At 40.1% G+C, this 19,450-nt stretch overlaps 1 protein-coding gene across 1 annotated transcript in view; it reads left to right on the top strand.

The window, feature by feature from the left end:
* Fam227b (family with sequence similarity 227 member B) overlaps positions 1 to 19,450 on the top strand; it is a 132,177-nt gene that overhangs the window by 93,321 nt on the left and 19,406 nt on the right.

The raw sequence follows: 19,450 nt of genomic DNA on the forward strand, positions 1-19,450 counted from the left end.
AATACATTTTGAACAGTATTCAGTATATCTAGTATAAATATCTAGTATAAATGGAAAACTTTTCCTTGTGTTGTATTATGTACTTTATTCAAAATGTTGAGAATGAGGGCTTCCAGACAGCTCTGTGGGTAAAGGACTGTCTGCACAAGTGTGAAGACATGATCTCAGATCCACACCACTCACATAAAAGCCAAATAAGGCATAAAGAGACAGTAACAGCAACACTAGTATGTATACAGGAGGATCCCTGGAGCTTGGCACCAGCTAGTCTAGCAACAAATGGCCAACTCTGGTCATGAGAAGAGAGACCCTATCTCATAAATAAGGTGGACAGTGATAGAGTATGATACTTGACATCAACCTCTTATCTACACACACACACACACACACACACACACCAAGCATGCACACCCTCTCTCTCTCTCTCTCTCTCACACACACACACACACACACCAAGCATGCACACCCTCTCTCTCTCTCTCTCTCTCTCTCACACACACACACACACACACACACACACACACACACTACATTAAGACCAGCCTTTTCTTCTTTTTTATAATTAAGAATGTCTCTAGATGACCAGAGTATGAAAGGTCCCAGTATTAAAGCAAATGAATGAAATGTATGGACAGTCAAAGTTATGTCATATGACTTTAATATGAGATTAAAATCATTTAGTCCTTTGATTTGAAGCTGTGAGTCTTGGAGCTGTCATCGGATGCTGAGTAGGTGAAAAACAATGTTGGAATTAAAAAAAATTACTATCTTCTGGTCATTTTTCCTAAAATAAAAGTGCTTTTACCTTTACAGTTCCTTCCAAATAAGAAAATACATTTGTTGAGAAATGTAATAGTAAAATAATACATATAAGTATGCAAACACAGAACAGGTCACACAGTGAAAATAGCATTATAAAACTGAAGAAACTTCTCTATTTAATGCCCAAACATGGCTCACTTGGAAAAAGTAATCATTTTATGTGAACCCAAATAAAGCCAGCCTGACTGAGGTGGGCAGAAAACATGGGCTGCACATAGCCACCATAGATTTCCAAGCCTGAGTGAGTTCATTAAAGTAAAAAGTTAAAGAATGTTTTAAAAGAAATAGGGCTAGAAAGACTCCCAGGAGTTAAGAGAAGATAGTACTCCTGCAGTGGATCCAAGCTCAGTTCCCAGCACCCATGTCAAGAAGTGTATGATCACTTATGACTCCACCTTCAGGAGCTCTAACACATTCTTCTAGCATCTGTGGGTATTCATATATGTATATATCACTCTCTCCTCTCCCCCAACACACACATATAATTGAAACATACAGACACACATGCATGTATATAATTAAAAGTAAAATACCTCAAAATTATTATTATTGTCATGTATGGCTATTTTGCCTGCATGTATGTCTGTGCACCACATAATAACCTGGTGCGTATGGAGTCCAGAAGGTGTTAGATCTCCTAGAACTGGAGTCACAGATGGCTGAGAGCTGCCATGTGGGTTTTGCAGATCTAATCTAGGTCCTCTGGAAGAACAGCCAGTGTTCTTAACTGCTGAACTCTCTCTCCAACCCCCAAGAGTAAAATAAAGTTTTTTAAAGGAATGTTGTTCACTAACACAGATGAAGCTTAGCCAAATCTGTGCGAGAATATGGAAAGTATAACATACATTTGATTTTTAATGTAGACGCAAAATTACTAAAAGATGCTTGACAATTGCTTTCCCTTTTAGATAGTTCTTAACTTCCCATGGCAATGGGTATACCATAGTACTTTGTGTAACCCCGGAGGCATCAACAAAGCAAAAGACTAATTTCAACTCAAACTCAATTTGCATGTTAACAAATTCCAAACGCAGTGACTCTTTTTTCTTATTATTTAAAAAGCAATGTTTTCATTTGTGTTTTTATTTTCATTCAGTTCTTAAAAGTTTCTAATTTACTTCTTGATTTCTGTCCTGACCCAATTTTCATTCACTAGTGAGTTATTCAACTTCAATGAGTTGGTATACTTTCTGCTGCTCCTATTGTTGTTCCCCTGTTGTGGTCAGGTAGGCTGTGGGTGTTATTTCAATTTTCTTGTATCTGTTGAGATTTGTCCTGTGTCCTAATGTGTGGCCAATTTTGTAGAAAGTGCCATGAGCCTGAGAAGAAAGTATATTCTTTGTTGTTGGGATGAAATAGTCTGTAGATGTCTGTTAGGTTCATCTAATAGATGATGTTATCTAACTCCAGTATTTCTCTGTTTAGCTTTTGTCTGGATGAACTGACCTGTCTGTTGGCTAGGGTAAGGTACTGAGTCACCCACTAATACTATGTTAGGGTTAATATGTGATTTTAGTGAGGGTCAATATGTCATTTCTTTTATGGATTTATGTGCCTTTTGTGATGGTTCATAAATATTTGGAATTGTAATATCCTCTTGGTGAATTTTTCTTTAATGTAGTGTTTCTCAACCCATGGATCATGCCTCCTTTGGTTGTTGAAGGACCCTTTCACAGGGATTGTATATCATATATCTTGCATATCATATGCTTACAATAAAATTCACAATAGTAAAATTACAGTTATAAAGTAGTAATGAAAATAATTGTATGGTTGGGACTATTACAACATGAGAAACTATATTAAAGGGTTGCAGCATTAGAAAGGTTGAGAACTACTGTTTTAATGAATATGTGGCGTCCTTCTTTATTCTGGTTAATTTTGGTTTTAAGTCTATTTTGTCAAATATTAAAATAGCTATATGTCTGCTTGCTTCTTGGGCCCATTTAATTGGAATATGTTTCTAGCCTTTTACCTTAAGGTGACGCCTGCTTTTAATGGTAAAGTGGTAGGTTTTTTGGATGCAACAGAAAGATGGATCCTGTTTTCTAATCCAATCTTACACTCTATGTTGTTTTGTTGTGAAATTGAGACCATTAATATTAAGAGTTGTTAATGAGCAATGTTTGTTAGTTCCTATTATTTTGTTGTGGTAATGTTGGTCTCCCCCCTTTGACTAGCTGTTCTGGAACTGTCAATTCTTGTGTCTTCTCAGTGTAGTTAACGTCTGCAGACTGACGTTTTCCTTCTAGTGACTTCTATAGAGGTGGATTAGTGGGCAGAAGTTCCTTTCATTTGTTTTTTGTGGTAGTAAACTGTGGTTACTAGTTTTGACAGGTATAGTAGTCTGAACTGGCATTTGTAGTTTCTTAAAATTTGTAGAATGTCTATCCAGACCCTCCTGGCTTTCACAGTTGACACTGGAAAAAAAATTATGTTATTATCATGAGTCTTATTTAAATATGTTTTCCCAATCTGGCAGCTTTAATATCCTTTTTGTTGTGTATATTTAGTGTTCTGATTATTGTGCAACATGGAGAATTTCTTTTCTAGCCCCATTTGGTGTTCTGTGTACTTCTTATGCTTGTATAGGCACCTCCTTCTTTAGATTGGGGTACTTTTCTTCTATGATTTTGTTTAAAATATTTTCTGGGCCTTTGATTTTGGTTTTAGCTCCTTCCACTATCCCTAAATTTTTGTAGGTTTAGTCTTTTTATGGTCTCATATATATATATTGGCCTGGATACTTTTAGATTTAACATTTTCTTTGACTCAGATACCCATTTCTTCTACCTTGTCTTTAAGACCTGAAATTTTCTCTTCCATGTCTTTTGATCTGTTTGTGAAACTTACCTCTGAGATTTTTGTTGAGTTTTTCATTTCCAGTTTAGGTTTTCTTTAGTGATTCTATTTATTTGTTAAATTCTATTTTTGTGTCCTGAATTATTTTCATTATTTTATTCAACTGTTTGTGTTTTCATGGTCTTCATTAAGCATTTATTCAGATCTTCATTAAGGTCCTTGTACATATTCATAATTGCTATTTTGAAGTCCTTGTCTTGTACTTCAGCTGAATTGCTTTTCTCGGGACCTATTGCAATGGGGTTGCTGGCTTCTAGAGAAGCATATTATCTACTCTGTTCATGTTTGTGTTTTTGCTCTAGTGATAGCCCTTTTGGCCTGTTATTAGTGTTTTTTGTTGGCTAGCTCTGTCTTAAATATTAGCCCATTTCTATTAATCTGTTTCAGACCTCTTCTCTCTAATCCCTACATCTTGAATCTTCTATTTCATCTCCCAGATTCCTCCTTGTCTCCTAGTCCCACCTACCTTGCTTTCCTATTGGCCAACAGGGCTTTATTCATTAACCAATAAGAGAAACATATTTACAGAATGACATCTCCCATCACTCTGGGATCTAGGTGTCTGGAGCTATGGTATTTGAAGTGTTTCTTTGTGCAGATATTTGGTCTTGTCTTTGTTGGGGAGGTGCTGCATTCTTTGGTTGCTGTTGCCCACTCTGGATCCTAGCCAAGTGCAGTGGTTATGGAGGTCTCTGAGTACCAACCTAGTATGGACACTTTGGGTCTCTCCTAAAAGGTAGGTTTATGGTTTGGCAGTAGTCACAAAGGAATGGAGATGGGCTAGAAGGAAAAACTGAAATGGGCCTTAACCAGGAGATTCTAGTACATGAAACTTCACTATATTTTAAATGACCCTAAAAGCAATACATCTTTTGAGTAATATCAAACATATCATTTTTGCCTTGGATTAGTAAACTTAAAGTCAACAATTGTAGTTTTTAGTAGAGCTAAAGAGTTCAGCTAAAGACTAGGTAAAATTATAATTAATCATTTATGCTGTATTCTTACCTTGTTTTCCTTGTCTCCCCCATTCCTTCCATTCAATTTTATTCCACTCAGCATGCTATATGTCATGATATATTGATATAGTTTGTTTCCAAAGTAAGCTGATTAAATATTATCAAAATATCACTATTCTTGTTATTTTTCAAAAATGTGAATATTCACAGTATATAAAATACCTGAATTTATTTCAGTTAAGTAAGGATCAGGATAAACAAATAGGCCGAATAGATGTTTATTCAGGGAGAAATAACTTACAACCTAGACAGATTAACACCAGCAGGCTCCACCAGATGCTCTCCTCTCCACAACCCACCAGCAAGAGAGCATTCCCCCGCTCCTCCTCAGACCTCCTTTCACTGGTCACTTCCACCCCTGGCTCCACCCACTAATGGACATGGTCAGTGCCACAGAAGGAGACAAAGTGAATATCCCACTACATGAATTAATTCACCATTATCTATAACATTTCATATTTGGACTTAATAGAATCTTATTAAGTCTCATGTTCTTAAGCTCAGCTTTTGTCTTCTTAACTGAGAAGCCATCTCTTTTCTCTATTTTTGACACCTTTGATTTCCTAGGTATAATTTAAGTTCTGACACTTATTTACTGGTCTTGTTGTTACTGCTCATCAAGATTACCTCATCCTTCCCTCTGCATTTTAAAAATCTGATCTGTTATCACCCCTTCCTTTGCTCTCTCTCTCTCTCTCTCTCTCTCTCTCTCTCTCTCTCACACACACACACACACACACACACACACACACACACACACACTTTTTCTATCATACCCATTCTTTTCTGAGTTTTAGGGATCTCTTATGCCAGCTTTGCAACTTGTCTTCTTTTCAGCCTTTTTGAAAAAAAAAATCTGTTTTCTATTACAATCTGTATTTTTCTGAGAACAACTTCATATTATAGAAAGCAAATAATTATCAAATAATAGCCCATAATAATGGAACTTCTGGTAATTTTAAAGAGTTGTTTATGTAGTCTAACTTGGCAAATTGTTTGTTTGTTTCATAGTAAGAGAAAATCTTAAAGAAGGAAGCTTTGGGTGGGTCATCATTTAAGGCAAGTTAACACTTGAAAACCTGTTTTTCACAATGAGAGAGCCTGGAAATTAAACATGGAAAATCATTTACCCAAACAACTAACTGTTGAAGAAATCTAAAAAGTAGGGGACTTTGGGTACAAAAACAAAACCCAAAGTGAAGCACAAGAGTGATGAAGGCTTAGTAGGTCTAAGGTGCAGCTTAACAAGAACCTGGGAGTAGGTGAGCTTGGGAGGAGATTCAAACAAGGCAAGGGTAGGAGCCTGAATAGAGATGGATGATGTGGTAAGTAACAGAGGGAGACTAATCTAACATATGTCTTGTTTGTGCACAGATGTATAGAGCATTTAATGCGTGCTGGGCAATTTTCTAAGTATAATGTACTCCTCCTGTTTTTGGAATCAAAGCCGAAGAGAGTTCAGATAATACTGAAAGACCCGCGGAGGGCTTGAACCCTCACGCCCCGACTCAGGAAAGACGGCCCCCACAAGTCACTCACGAGAAGCAGTCTTGATGCAAAAGCATCAAGTGCACTGGGGTCCGTAGCCATACTCCACATGGGGTAGAGGACTGGGAACCCTGGGTACAGGGTTCAGACAGCTTTTATAGGGTTACAACAAAGACCATTCATCACAAACCAATCATCTCATAGCATCCAGTGTGGACCAATCAATTTGAACTATCCATGCCCGGGCTTAGCCCAGAAGTCTGCTTCGCTAGGGCTTCTGGGTAGTGTGGCACAGCTCATTTTCCTGTTCTCATTCACCCACAGTCGCCCTGTTGTAAACAGTCAAGAATGACCTTTTGCCTACTCACTGCTAGGGGGCAGAGTCTAGGGAAAATTGGGAATTTTTCCATCCTTACAATACAATTTGAAATTAATTGCGATATTTACAGAGGGAAGCTAGTCTGAAATCTGAACTCCACACCATGGTTATCTTCAATACAGAATTCATTTTGATAAAGGAGGTGATGAGTGACTGTAGTGGACCTGCCCCCTCAACAGCAAAGCATGCTAGCTGCAGTACCTCAAATATATACCAGGCCACATGCAGAGAACTCAATGGAGAAACCCTCAACTATGCAGAGATGCTCTCTTAGAAGAAACACTACCCATTTCAAGAGAAACTTGTGCCAACAATTAACAGCATCAAACTTAATCTCTCATTAATACATGTGAGGACAAGAGCAAGGGGCTTGATGAAGAAAAGTGACCCTTGTGATCTCTGCTGATGTGAAATATGAAATGTTTCAACTTTTGCCAGAATTTCTGTATTTATTGAACAGATATTCACTAAACATTTTCTAATATATATAAGACTCTGAACTTTAGTGCTAAATGTAAGCCCATCTTCCCACCCAACTCTCTATTCCTAGAAGAAAGAATACATAGAGTTTATTTGAAATTATGTCATGATTTTAAAGGTTCATCCTCATTAAAAAAAAAATGTGAAAACTAGTTCTTAGGTATCAAAAACATTATGATGGAGCAAATAACTTAACAGAGTGATAAGAGAATAGAATTGTTAACAGCTAAACAACAAACCAATGATTTGGAATGTCACCACACTCAGAAGTTCAGCAAAACTACTGAGAGGAAGAAGGGTAGAAGCTAAAGAAAAATATATAACAAGTGTATTTGTATACAAGTTCATTCTTGGGTAATGTGTCATCACTTGAGTAAGAAAATTTGATGGAAAAGAAAGGAAATGAAAATTTCCAAAATTGAGCAAAACTGAAATAGTTAGATTGGTGACTCACCAAGGGCCAAGCTGAATCAACGAAGGCCTCCATGTCAGCAAACCATTTCTTCTCACAGTAAAGAGAAAATGCTGAGCATTTTGAAAGTTAAAGTTATTGCAAATTATTTTTTTCTCATTTTGTTGTTATTATTTTTCTTATTTTACACATCAATCCCAGGTCCCTCTCCCTCCATCTTCCTCCCTGACCCCCCCAATCCCATTCCTCACCCACTCCAAAAGGATGTGAGGCCTTCCAGAAGGGATCATCACGGGGAATGTGCTCCCAAAGTCATTTCATGCAACAGGGACACATCCTGGTTCCACTGTCAGAGGTCCCGCAGACTGCCCAGGCCTTCTAATTGAAACCCACGTTCAGGGGGTCTGGGTCAGTCCAATGCTGGTTTCCCAGCTATCAGTCTGGGAGCCCATTAGCTCCTCCTTGTTCAGGTCAGTTGTCTCTGTGGGTTTCTGTAATCTGGTCTTGACCTCTTTGCTTATCACTCCTCCCTCTCTGCAACTGGATTCCAGGAGTTCAGCTCAGTGTTTAGCTATGGGTGTCTGCTTCTGCTTCCATCAGCAACTGGATGAAGGCTCTAGGATGACATATAAGTTAGTTATCGATCTCATTATCAGGGAAAGGCATTCAAGGTAGCCTTTCCATTATTGCCCAGATTGATAGTTGGGGTCATCCTTATAGGTCTCTGATATTTCTCTAGTGTCAGTTTTATCTTCAAACCTACAATGGCTCCCTCTAGTATGGTATTCTTTTCTTGCTCTCATCTATTCATCCCCCTACTCAATCTTCCCAGTCACACATGTTCTCTTCTCCTCTCCTTCTCTTTCTCCTAATTCCTTCTCCACTCACTGCCTCCCGCTCCTACTCCCAATATGCTCAGGAGATCTTGTCTCTTTCCCCTTCCATGAGAGACCTTGTATGAATCTCTTAGGGTCCTCCTTGTATTCTAGCTTCTCTGGTGGTGTGAATTATAGGCTGGTGATCCTTTGCTCTATGTCTGAAATCCATATATGAGTGAATACATACCATGTCCCTCTTTTTGTGACTAGGTTACCTCACTCAGGATGGTTTCTTTAAGTTCCACCCATTTGCCTGCGAATTTCAAGATTCCATTGTTTTTTCACCCTGAGTAGTATTCCATTGTGTAAATGTACCACATCTTCTTTATCCATTCTTCAGTTGAGGGCATCTAGGTTGCTTCCAGGTTCTTGATATTACATATAATACTGCTATGAACATAGTTGAACAGATGTCTTTGTTGCATAGATGTGGATTATTTGGGTATATGCCTAAGAGTGGAATTGCTGGGTCCTGTGGTAGACTAATTCCCATTTTCCTGAGGAACCGCCATACTGGTCTCCAAAATGGCTGTATGAGTTTGCACTCCCGCCAACGTGGAGGACTCTTTCCCTCTCTATACATCTTCTCCAGCATAAACTGCCATTGGTGTTTCTGATTTTAGCCATTCTGGCAGGAGTAAGATGGTATCTCAGAGTTGCCTTGATTTGCATTTCCCTGATAGCTAAAGATGTTGAGCACTTTCTTAAGCCTCTTTCAGCCATTTTAGATTCCTCCATTGAGAATTCTCTATTCAGTTCTGTACCCCACTTTTTAATTAGATTATTTGGTGTTTTGGTTACTAGCTTCTGGAGTTCTTTGTATATTTTGGAGATCAGCCCTCTGTCAGATGTGGGGATGGTGAAGATCTTTTCCCACTCTGTGGTTTTGTTGACTGTGTCCTTTGCCTTACTGAAGCTTGTCCATTTCAGGAGATCCCATTTATTAATTGTCAATCTCAGTGTCTGTGATACTGGTGTTATGTTCAAGAAGCAGTCTCCTGTACCAATTTGTTCAGGGGTATCTCCCACTTTCTCTTCTAAGAGGTTAAGTGTGGCTGAATATATGTTGAGGTCTTTGATCCATTTGGACTTAAGTTTTGTGCATGGCGATAGACATGTGAATCTGCAGTCTTCTACACACCATCATCCAGTTATGCCAGCACCATTCGTTGAAGATGCTATAGGCCAAAGTGTATCTGGCAGACTCCTCAGTAAAGTCGGAAACTTTTAAACTGTCCACCTGTACTGGAAGTTTGCCAGTTATATTTCTTTGTAGAATGTCTGGCAGACTCTTCCATGAAGCAGGAACCCTGTAGCACTGTCCATCTTGTTTCAGCAGTCACTTTTCTGAGGGTCCTACAAGTCCAGTTTATAGAGCATAAAGTCACACAGTCCAAACAAAAGCAGTATCTTTCCCAAATGGCGAGTCTTGCCATATTGAAAGCAAACTCCATAATGAGTTTCTTTGGTGTCCATCTTCCTTTTTGACCTAGGTGGTGTTGCGAGGAGCAGTTGTGGCTCACTGTTAAGAAAAACCCTAAACCATTTTAAATGCCATATTCTGTAGATCTTTGAAAGGTTTGAAAAATGCATATCCATCTCAAATACATCTTAGTATATCTAGAAATCCTAACTAACTTAACTGTAAGTTTTCACTACTATAGGTAATTGCTTAATCTTCAAACACTTCATAGACCTACAGAACATGGCATTTAAATGTTTTATTATCAGTACTCCATTGACATGGGACACTATTGCTCCTGACAGCACCATGCATTTTCCCAAAAATATGTTGGACACTGCTGCCGCTCCTTCTGGAGTCCATCTACGCTTCAGCTAATAGCCTCTTGGGCAAAGAACTGTCTCCACCTCCCCACCTCGGCCACTGATTTGGATGTGTGCGGTCCTATGTGCTTGCAGGACACACACACACACACACACACACACACACACACACACACACACACAAAGGCCTGGAACTAGCTCTGTAGACCAGGCTGGCCTCTCTCTGCCTTCCAAGTGCTAGGATTAAAGATGTGCACCACCAACGCTGAGCTGGCTAGCTCAGTCGGTAGAGCATGAGACTCTTAATCTCAGGGTCGTGGGTTTGTGCCCCACTTTGGGTGCCATTTTGTTATGAGCATGTTTTCCCGGTAGCCTGGTTCCACAGCCGTGTTGGCCCCAAATAACACAGAGAGATGCTGTATTAGATATAAAGCTGTTGGTCTGTTACTAGCATTATTTATTGGCTAACTCTATCTTAAATATCAACCTATTTCTATCAATCTAAGTATTTCCACATGGTCTATCTTACAGAAGAGAGGGCCTGCTCTCTTGGTCTTACATGTTGAATCTCCTCCTCCCTCTCCCCAAAACCTCCTTGTCTCCTAGTCCCACCTATCTTGTTTTCCTATTGACCAACAGTGCTTTATTCATTAACCAATACGAAAACATATTTACAGAATGACATCTCCCATTAGGGCCAATGATGTAACCTCACTTCTCCCACTCCAGACCCCACCCCTGAGAAAACCTACCACCAAGTGGTGGCTCCTTCCCCTGAGATACTCAAGACCACGCCTTGAGTATTTAAGACCCAGTCCCTAGACATGCCAAGTGATTTATCTTCCTCTTGTTTCTGAGACTCTGAGAGCTTTGCTTTCTTTGCTCTATTTATTAAACCAGGTCTTATTAATTTGGCTGGATTTGGCTAATTGCATGGAGGAAAGAAACCCACTACTGGGGATTATTTTCAAAATATTTGCTAATGACCTTGTTGGAGTGTAGTGTCCTTGGGAGTAGTCTTTGAGGTTTCAAAAGCAGAAGCTAAGCCCTGCTGCCTGTAGATCAGGATGTCAAGCTCTTAGCTACTACTTCCAGTGATATGCCTGCCTACTTCCTGCCATGATATTCATGAACTAGCCCTCTAAAACTGTAAGCAAGCCCCCAATTAAATGCATGAGTTGACTTGATCATGGTGGTTTTTTACATTAGTACAAAAGTAACAAAGCAATGAATTTCCAACAGAAATGTTTGCATTTTCCCATTAGAGATGAGAGATTAAAACACTGTAACTGGCTGAGTCATCAGTAAAATGGCTCAGACCTGAATTGCAGTATTAGGAAGTTCATCCCACTGCTGGTTCATTCTTCTTTGGGTCCATGAACTTTCTTGGCTTTTAATAAAAAAACCTGTGGGTCATCAGCCTTGAAGACATGGGTACAGTCAGTTCTAGTCATTGGATGCATTGTACCTAACTTTTTAACTGCCAGTACCACACATCTTCAAAGTCTTGTGTATGCCTTTTATGGGGTTGGGGGGTTTGGTTATTTGAGAGACCGTACTTTGATTGACATAGAGACCTCATATAACCTCTGTATGATCCTAGCCCAGTGCAGTCCCAGCCTTCCATATCCACAAACATTAGTAAATACAACTTGGTAAAAAAAAAAAATAGCTACAATTGTGTGCAATCAATATGGGTTGCAGCCACACACGTATTTCCAAAGGTCTTAGAAACTAACATATCGCTCAGAAGCAAAATTACAGTTATGAAGTAGCAATGAAACTAATTTTATGGTTGGGGCTCACTACAACATGAAAAACTGTATTAAAGGGTCCGAGCATTAAGAAGGTTGAGAACCACTGCTCTAGAGTATTGAGTTTCAACCTACATAATCATCAAAGGCCATAGGGCTGGCCTGGGAGCTAAGAAGGGATAAAAGCATGTCTACAAATCTGGATTTTCTCATCCTGAGAGCATCATAATTTTAGCTGTTCCCCCACCTTGCTGAAGCACTAACAGACCCCATTAGATAGACTTGCTCAGGCATAGATATGCCCTGGTGCATGTAGCAACTGATAGTTCATGCATCTCCAAGGAAATGAAGACTAGTTGCTGTTTATCTGACCACTAAAACATCATCCCAGGCTGGACTTCTTTTCTTTTCTATATGACCTTATGAGGTTCCTTCCCCTGGCCCCTACTTCCCCGAGTATGCAAATGAAGTACCCTAGATGTTCTTGCCCCAGAATGACATACTACCACATGGATCCAACTGGCATTTCTTATTAGGATATGTCTAACCCCTGCCCCCTCCTAATAATAAGGCTGTCTTCTGACTCCAACAGAATTTCCTGGTTGTTCTTTCCCATCATACTCACCTCAGGATCCTTCTTCAGCTCCAGCTGTGCTTGCTCAGTCCTCCACATGCCCCAGCCCCACCAGACTAGTGTATAATAGTCAGACCATACCCGACAAAAGAGGGACTTGAGTCAAGCATAAGGCCCTGATACTTCATCCCTTCTCTTAGCACTGCATGTGCAAGCCTAATCCTTAGCAATGCTCACAGTCTGCAGGTACTTTCCAGAGATGAAAACACTAGAAAGTGTGGGCTCATTTAAAGCATCCCTTCTGGCATGCTAACTTCTGTTCTCATTGCTTCCAGTGCCTTTAAAAAGAGTTTATGACAGACTCAGTTTGTTGTTGGAGATTGTGTTGGAGGCAGCCTGTGAAAAGCCTTAAGGAGATGCACTGAAGACTTTTTTTATTATGTTTATAAAAGCAAAGCTAAAGCAAAGTATCTGTGAAAGGTAAAAATAAAGCAAGAAGGAAAAATAGGATCATGTGACTGCTAAATGAAAACAAGTATGGAAGGAAGAGGATGGCATTAAAGGGGCGGCAAGAAGCACAGTGTGAACACGTAGGCACCAAAGCCTGGCATGCAGACATAGGAAGGAAGCAAGCCTTTCAGCTCTAGAAGAAACTGGAAAATGCACCAGCACTAATCCCTAAACTAGGGTCCCAGCCTGAATAGGAGGGAAAAAAGGGAACTGGATGCAGGCATTGTCTCTCTGCAATGTGACCAGAGGCATCTTACTCCCAGGACCAAACTACACATAGCCACTTTCGCTATGATGGCTTCCCTGCCATGGTGGATTGCACCTTAAAACAAAATGGACTCTTTTCCCCTTAAATTGCCGGTCACAGCAGTGAGAAAACTATTTCCACCTTTTCTTCAAATCTTTATTCTTGGTTTTGAGTATAACTTTGCTTTCCATTTCAAAGATGGAGCAAATCTCCATGACATCTGCCTACTCCCTGTTGACTACCATACCCTCTGAATCTCCATAACATCTGCCTGGTCCTCATTGATGACCAAACCCTCCACTCTCTCTTTTGTGCTCAAATCAAAGGTCAACTTCATCCAGCACTTCACAAACGTAATTTCATTTACTTCTCCATGGGATCTTAGGAGATCGGTGCCAATGTTTTAACTTCAGACTGGAAGCCAATTTCAAGTCACATTATTGGAAACAATGATTCAGCTCTGTATAAATGTCCTTTTCCTGCCCAAACAGTGGCTTCACACCCCACAGCATCACTAACACCTGTGATGTTATAAGACACGATCTGTTTTGTTGTTTTTTTAAGTGAAGGAATTTGTTTCAAAGATTCCCTGGTGTTTCTTATGCCATTTGATGTTTAAAGAACAGCCCTGTGTGCTGTTGTGCTTTTCCCCATGCACTTTTCCACTATAAAACAGTGGCACCAATTATTTTTAAGTAAAGTTGGTGCTTAGATCCTGTAGTAAGGCTCAGTCTTTGTTCCTGAGGAAGTAGTATTAGGAAAGACGGGTCTTCCCAAGGCACCAACTAATTGCAACCCTCCATAAATTCTCTCGGTGTCTTGTGGCCTTGAAAATGGAGCTTCTGGTGGTACCCCTTCCCTGGTGTGATTGATTTCATTAAGTTTGAATTCTGTGAGTCTCCACATTCGGGGCAGCAGCTTAGTGGTAGCCAGATCAAAAGAATTTGGGGTTACCAGCCTTATAAGAGCCCATTCTTACTCTAATCATTCATTTTAACTGTTAATTTCTCATTCACTGAGAAAGAGCTTGGTTTAATTAAAAGCAGAAGCAAATTTTGCAAATTTGACCTTGGAGTATGGGCTTATTTTAAGGCATATTGTTAGTGGTGAGTATTGAGAATCCACCCATGGAAAAGTTGGAGAGCCTCTAATTTCTTCTCTAAAACAATGGAATCAAATGCCTCTTCTTTGTTCAGTGCAGAGGTCTGACTTACAGTAAACATTCTGATGGAAAGATGATGGTGAAAGGGTGGGGGACCAGTACTGCGTCACCAAGACCTCTGTTAGCATTGTTCCCATTAGAACACAATGACTCCAGACAAAGAGGAAACGATAGAGGTGAACCACAGCACCCTCCGTTTCACATTCACATGGAGGAGACAGCACAGTAAACTCGAGACAGTGCGCTATTCGAGCTTGACCCTCCCACATACACAAAAAAGCTTCCTCTACAGTAGAGGTAGTTGCGCTCTGAGATTCCTCATCTCTGTCATTTCTGTAGCGGTGGGACTGGTCCATTCCTGTTGCTGTTACAAAAGACTACTCTTGGCTGTCAAATATTTTGAATTCTTAGATGACAGTAAGTTAGAGACATAACTAACTGCTTTCAACTTCCCATAAGCCACCGTGCTACCTTTCCCTTTACGGTCTATGGAGGATGAAGTTCATGACACTTTGAAACCATTAGACTCATTAACAGCTTATGGCTTCAGGGATAAAACCACATCACTCAGATCATTTGTTAAGCAACTATAGTATTTAAATAAACTCATAATTACCCTCAAGGATTTGGACTCAGTGCATTATTTCCTGACACATTTTTAAAATCTCCTTACGCTAGCACAACCACTCGCCTTAATGTTCTTTGCTCTTCTTTTTCATTCTTAAAGACATTTCCAAGAGGAGCCCTTTGCTACATCTAGGGTGGTCTTCCACTCCCGGTGGAATGCCCGATCACCCTGCCTCACCCTTATATAAACTCCACTGGTTTAATTGTTTCCATGCCCCCTGAAAGCTTAATCAAATTGTTAAGCAAAATTTCTCTAACTACTTCATCCACAGATATCCCCTTTCTCTTGAATACAGCCAATCTGTTCTATCCTGCTGTGTTAATTTTGTAACAAATGCTGAATTTCCCACAAGAATTACCTTATAGTCTTTTGTCCTGAGTGCACTTTGTCAGAAACATATGACCACATTTATGTCTTTCCAAAATGTCAGAATCTATGGACTATATACATGTGTATGTGGTTTATGTTAGGTCTCAAGCCCAGATCATGCAGCTAACATGTATGTCCTCCCAGCATCCCTACATCCTCCTGGCTGACATACCCCACCCCTACCCTAGACTTCCCCAGCCTGGGGACTGCCCTTCCCCCAGACTCTCTTCCCTTTATAACCCAGACATTTTGGCTAACCTCAGCCTCTTTTATCTTTTGGTCTCCTGACTCTTTGTCGGCCTCTTGGCTTCTGGCTCCCCTCTCTCCAAACCCTTCTCCTCATATGGTCCAGCTCAGTCATGTCCACTCTGGACCCTTCCAGATGCCTCTGGCTAAGCTCTCTCCTATACCTACAATAACCCTCTCTTCCAGTGTACCTAGGAGCTCTCATGTCTTCCTTTTATTTCTTTCATTCGGTTAACTAAATGGTGATAAGGCCACGAGGCCATAGCACAGTTCAAAGTTTAGAAATATGAACAGAGTCTGTGTTGATAACCCAAATCACTCACAAGGAAGAGTTGTTGCTATAGAATCAGGCCACAGGAGAGCCTGGGTTAAGAGCAAGGAACAGTAGATACCAAAGAGTAGGACTAGTCTGGGTTCAGATGAACAGCCTGCTATTAAGCAGGTGGGGAATCCTCTACCTGTCGGTTCTTAATGCACATATGACATGTCTGCTAATAGGTCTGTGTGGGGGCAGGTGAGGTCTTGCCCTTGCAGTGCTGTGTGTCTACAACTCTGTGGGGTCCAGGTGAGAGAGTTATGCTCTTTCTTTGGTCTAGCATGACCTGGTCTCCCTGGTGTGATTTGAATATGTTTGTGTACCCCTGTAGCCTCAATCCACCCTGATAAGCTTATAGGGCAGAACCCTTGCTACTACCAGGAATGAGTCGTCTACTGGTTGTGCCACATGAGTGATGCAGGACAGACAGCATCCATCCAGAAGCCTAACCATCCTCCAGCCTCAAAAGGGAGTTAAAAGCTGCTTATAAAATGGAGTAGCACAGGCCAGGGCACAGTCTGAAAGACCACTGTTTCACTTGAGGTGGAAAATGTTAGAGCAGAACACAGCCTGACTGCAACGCCTTTTACTGTTTCACACCACCCACAAAACAAATTCTTAAGGAAATACATGGAAAAAAAAGAAATGGAAAAATAGCAGATTTAGTCTCAAGAAGCTACATTTACACTTTGCCCATTCAGTAGAAATAGATTAATTTGATAGATCACGTGGTGACTTAGTTGATATAATGTCTCCTCTCCAGTGAGTACTTTGACATGTTTGTCCAAGTCAGATGACTGTAGGTGAATGGACTTACCACTTGTCTTTATTCTGTTTTGGGGCCAGTGCCATGCCAGCTTTGTTAGCATGGCTCTGTGACATGACTTTAGATCAGTAATGCTGATACTTCCAGCAGTAGCTTTCCCCCCCTCCCCTCAGGAGTTTTGATGGTACATTGAATCTGTAGACTGCTTTCGGTAAGAACCACTTTTCACAACATTAATTCTCCGAATCTCTGAGCACCAGAGGCCTTTGCTTTTTCTGGTTTCTTCTTCAGTGTCTTTCTAGAGTATTTTGAAGCATTCACTGTGGAAGAGTTTCATCTCCTTGCTTAGATTTGAGCCCCTAGCTAGAATAGTATGAATTCAGTCAGCGGGTCCTCTGCCAAGGTGGCACTCAGCCACAGCAGCCTGGTTCTGACCAGTGTTCGTGTGAATTCTTTTTCCACTGCAAAACTACCACACAAATTCTAGGTGGTTCCCCTGCTTGGGCTGCAACTTTGTGGCAAGCGAAAAACTTTCCAGTAGCTCCGGTCTGTGTTGTCTGTGGTGTGTGGTGATGGAATTTCCTAAGATTCTCTTCGGATTTCTTTTCTCCCTGCAGAGCAGTCCTTAGTCCTGAATGAAAAGACAGAGTGGTAGTTTGTGGAACAAAGCAGTCCTCTTTCTAGGCTATTGTCCCAAGTAGTCGAGTCTCAGAATTTCCTGGTCTCTCTATTGCTGTCCTTACTAAGTGGACTCAGCAGGTTGTCCCTACATGTACATATGCATATATGTAACAATAATTATGAGGAGTTTGAGAGGGAATGTGGGGGGGTATGTGGGAAGAATTGAGGGGGGGATGAGGGAAGGACAGAAATGATGCAAGTACAGCACTCTATATGAAATTCAAATGAATGACTTTGTGGAGATTTCTTTCTTCCTTTCTTTTTAAAAATATTTTTAACTTTGTGGATTTTTGTGGATTTCACATCATGCACCCCAATCCCACCCATGTCTTTGCCCTTTTGTATCTACCCTCTGTCCTTGTAACCTTCCCCAAATAAAGTAAAATTAAAAGAAAAATTAATAGAAACTATAGTGTGTCACAGTTAGTCACATACATCTTACAAATGTTCATTGCAATGAGTTATAGGTCTGGGTCAAGGCCTCTGGCTTCTTCTACATTTTCAAATACTGGATAATGTTTAATTAGATAATAAAAACAAGAGTATACACACAGTCAGGCAGTGGTAGTGCATGCTTCTAGTCCCAGCACTCAGGAGGCAGAAGGCTGGCCTGATCTACAGAGCTAGTTCCAGGACAGCCTGGATTGTCACATAGAGAAATCCTGCCTCAAAAAAAAAAAAAAAAAAAAAGAAAGAAAGAAAAAGAAAAAGAAAAAGAAAGAAAAGAAAAGAAAAAGGATATACTCAAAAATAAGCAGACTTTCTTCAAAAATACTCATTATCCTATTTTGCTGAAATAAAATTGCTCCTGTATCTTATTCTTTATCCTGCATGTCACACACATTTCACTTAATGGCCACCTGAGTTTTCTTTCCTTCATTTTCGTGATAGCTACATACTGATCAAAAGTCTCTTCCAAGAGCTCTGTTTTGAAGTAGAAGTACCCTAAAGAAGACATATGAATGGGTATAAAGTAGGTGTGTCCTAAAGAACACATATGAATGGTGGCCTGCAGTCTTTCCTGTTTCAACCATTTATTCATTTTCTTTCTGTGTTAATACAAAAGAGCTGTGTGATCTTGCTTTGTGCTCACCAAGATCTATAAGTCATTTGCATTAAAAAAAAGGTTATTAAAATAAAAACTGCCAAAATGTCTGGAAATAACCACACTTTGTGTGCAGTGCCCTTTTTAGGGAAATAACATGTCAAAAGTAAATAGAGAATAACCACATACAAGAAAACTTGCCCATGCACATATAATAAGGCTGACACATTTTTTTCACCAGTGGAATTTCCAAAAATATGTAAAAAAAATATTGAAGATACGAGCTGTATCAAATGCAGTCTTTGTGACTTTTCAATTAATCTCCACAAGTTTTCAGAGATTCTGTAAACAACAAATGCATGAAAACTATAATTAAGACTTTTTCCCTAAAATAAATCAATGGGTTAGAGAAAGATGAGAGAGGGAGACTAGCAGGACAGATACTTATTAACAACACTATATATCAATCATTTCTAACATTTTTATATTTTATAGGCTTTTTGAAACTTCGATTTGGGGTTTTCTTTTTTCTGTTTCTTTTTCTTTTGCTTTGTTTTGCTTTGTTTTTAGAGACAGGGTCTTCTGTGTAGCAGCCCTGGCTGTCCTGGAAATCTCTCTGAAGACCAGGCTGGCCTTGAATTCGTAGAGGTCCACCTGCTTCGGTTTCCCCAGGGCTGGGATTAAGGGTGTGTGTCTCCACTTTCAGCTGTTTTTATTCTCTAATTTATTTGCTCATTTCTTCATTCATCTCTTATTAATATCCCCAGTTTAGGTTCTTTGTTTGGTGTTAGTTTATTACTTTCTCCTAACTGTAGCTCTCAAACCGTGGTCAGTTGCTCTGCATGGCAAACTTCGTTGGAGGGTAGTGGGCATAAAGCCGCTTTCTTCAGTGAAAACCAGAAACCACAATCACACGGTCTTTTGTTAAAGAAACACTCCAAATTGTGACCTCAGCATGCATGAAGCTGAGTCCAGAGAAACTGACCCTGGGCTGCATAACTTGTGTTAAAACAAACAAAAATAGCAA

This window comes from Phodopus roborovskii, unplaced genomic scaffold (genome assembly GCF_943737965.1).
Source record: "Phodopus roborovskii unplaced genomic scaffold, PHOROB, whole genome shotgun sequence".
Classification (NCBI taxonomy): domain Eukaryota; kingdom Metazoa; phylum Chordata; class Mammalia; order Rodentia; family Cricetidae; genus Phodopus; species Phodopus roborovskii.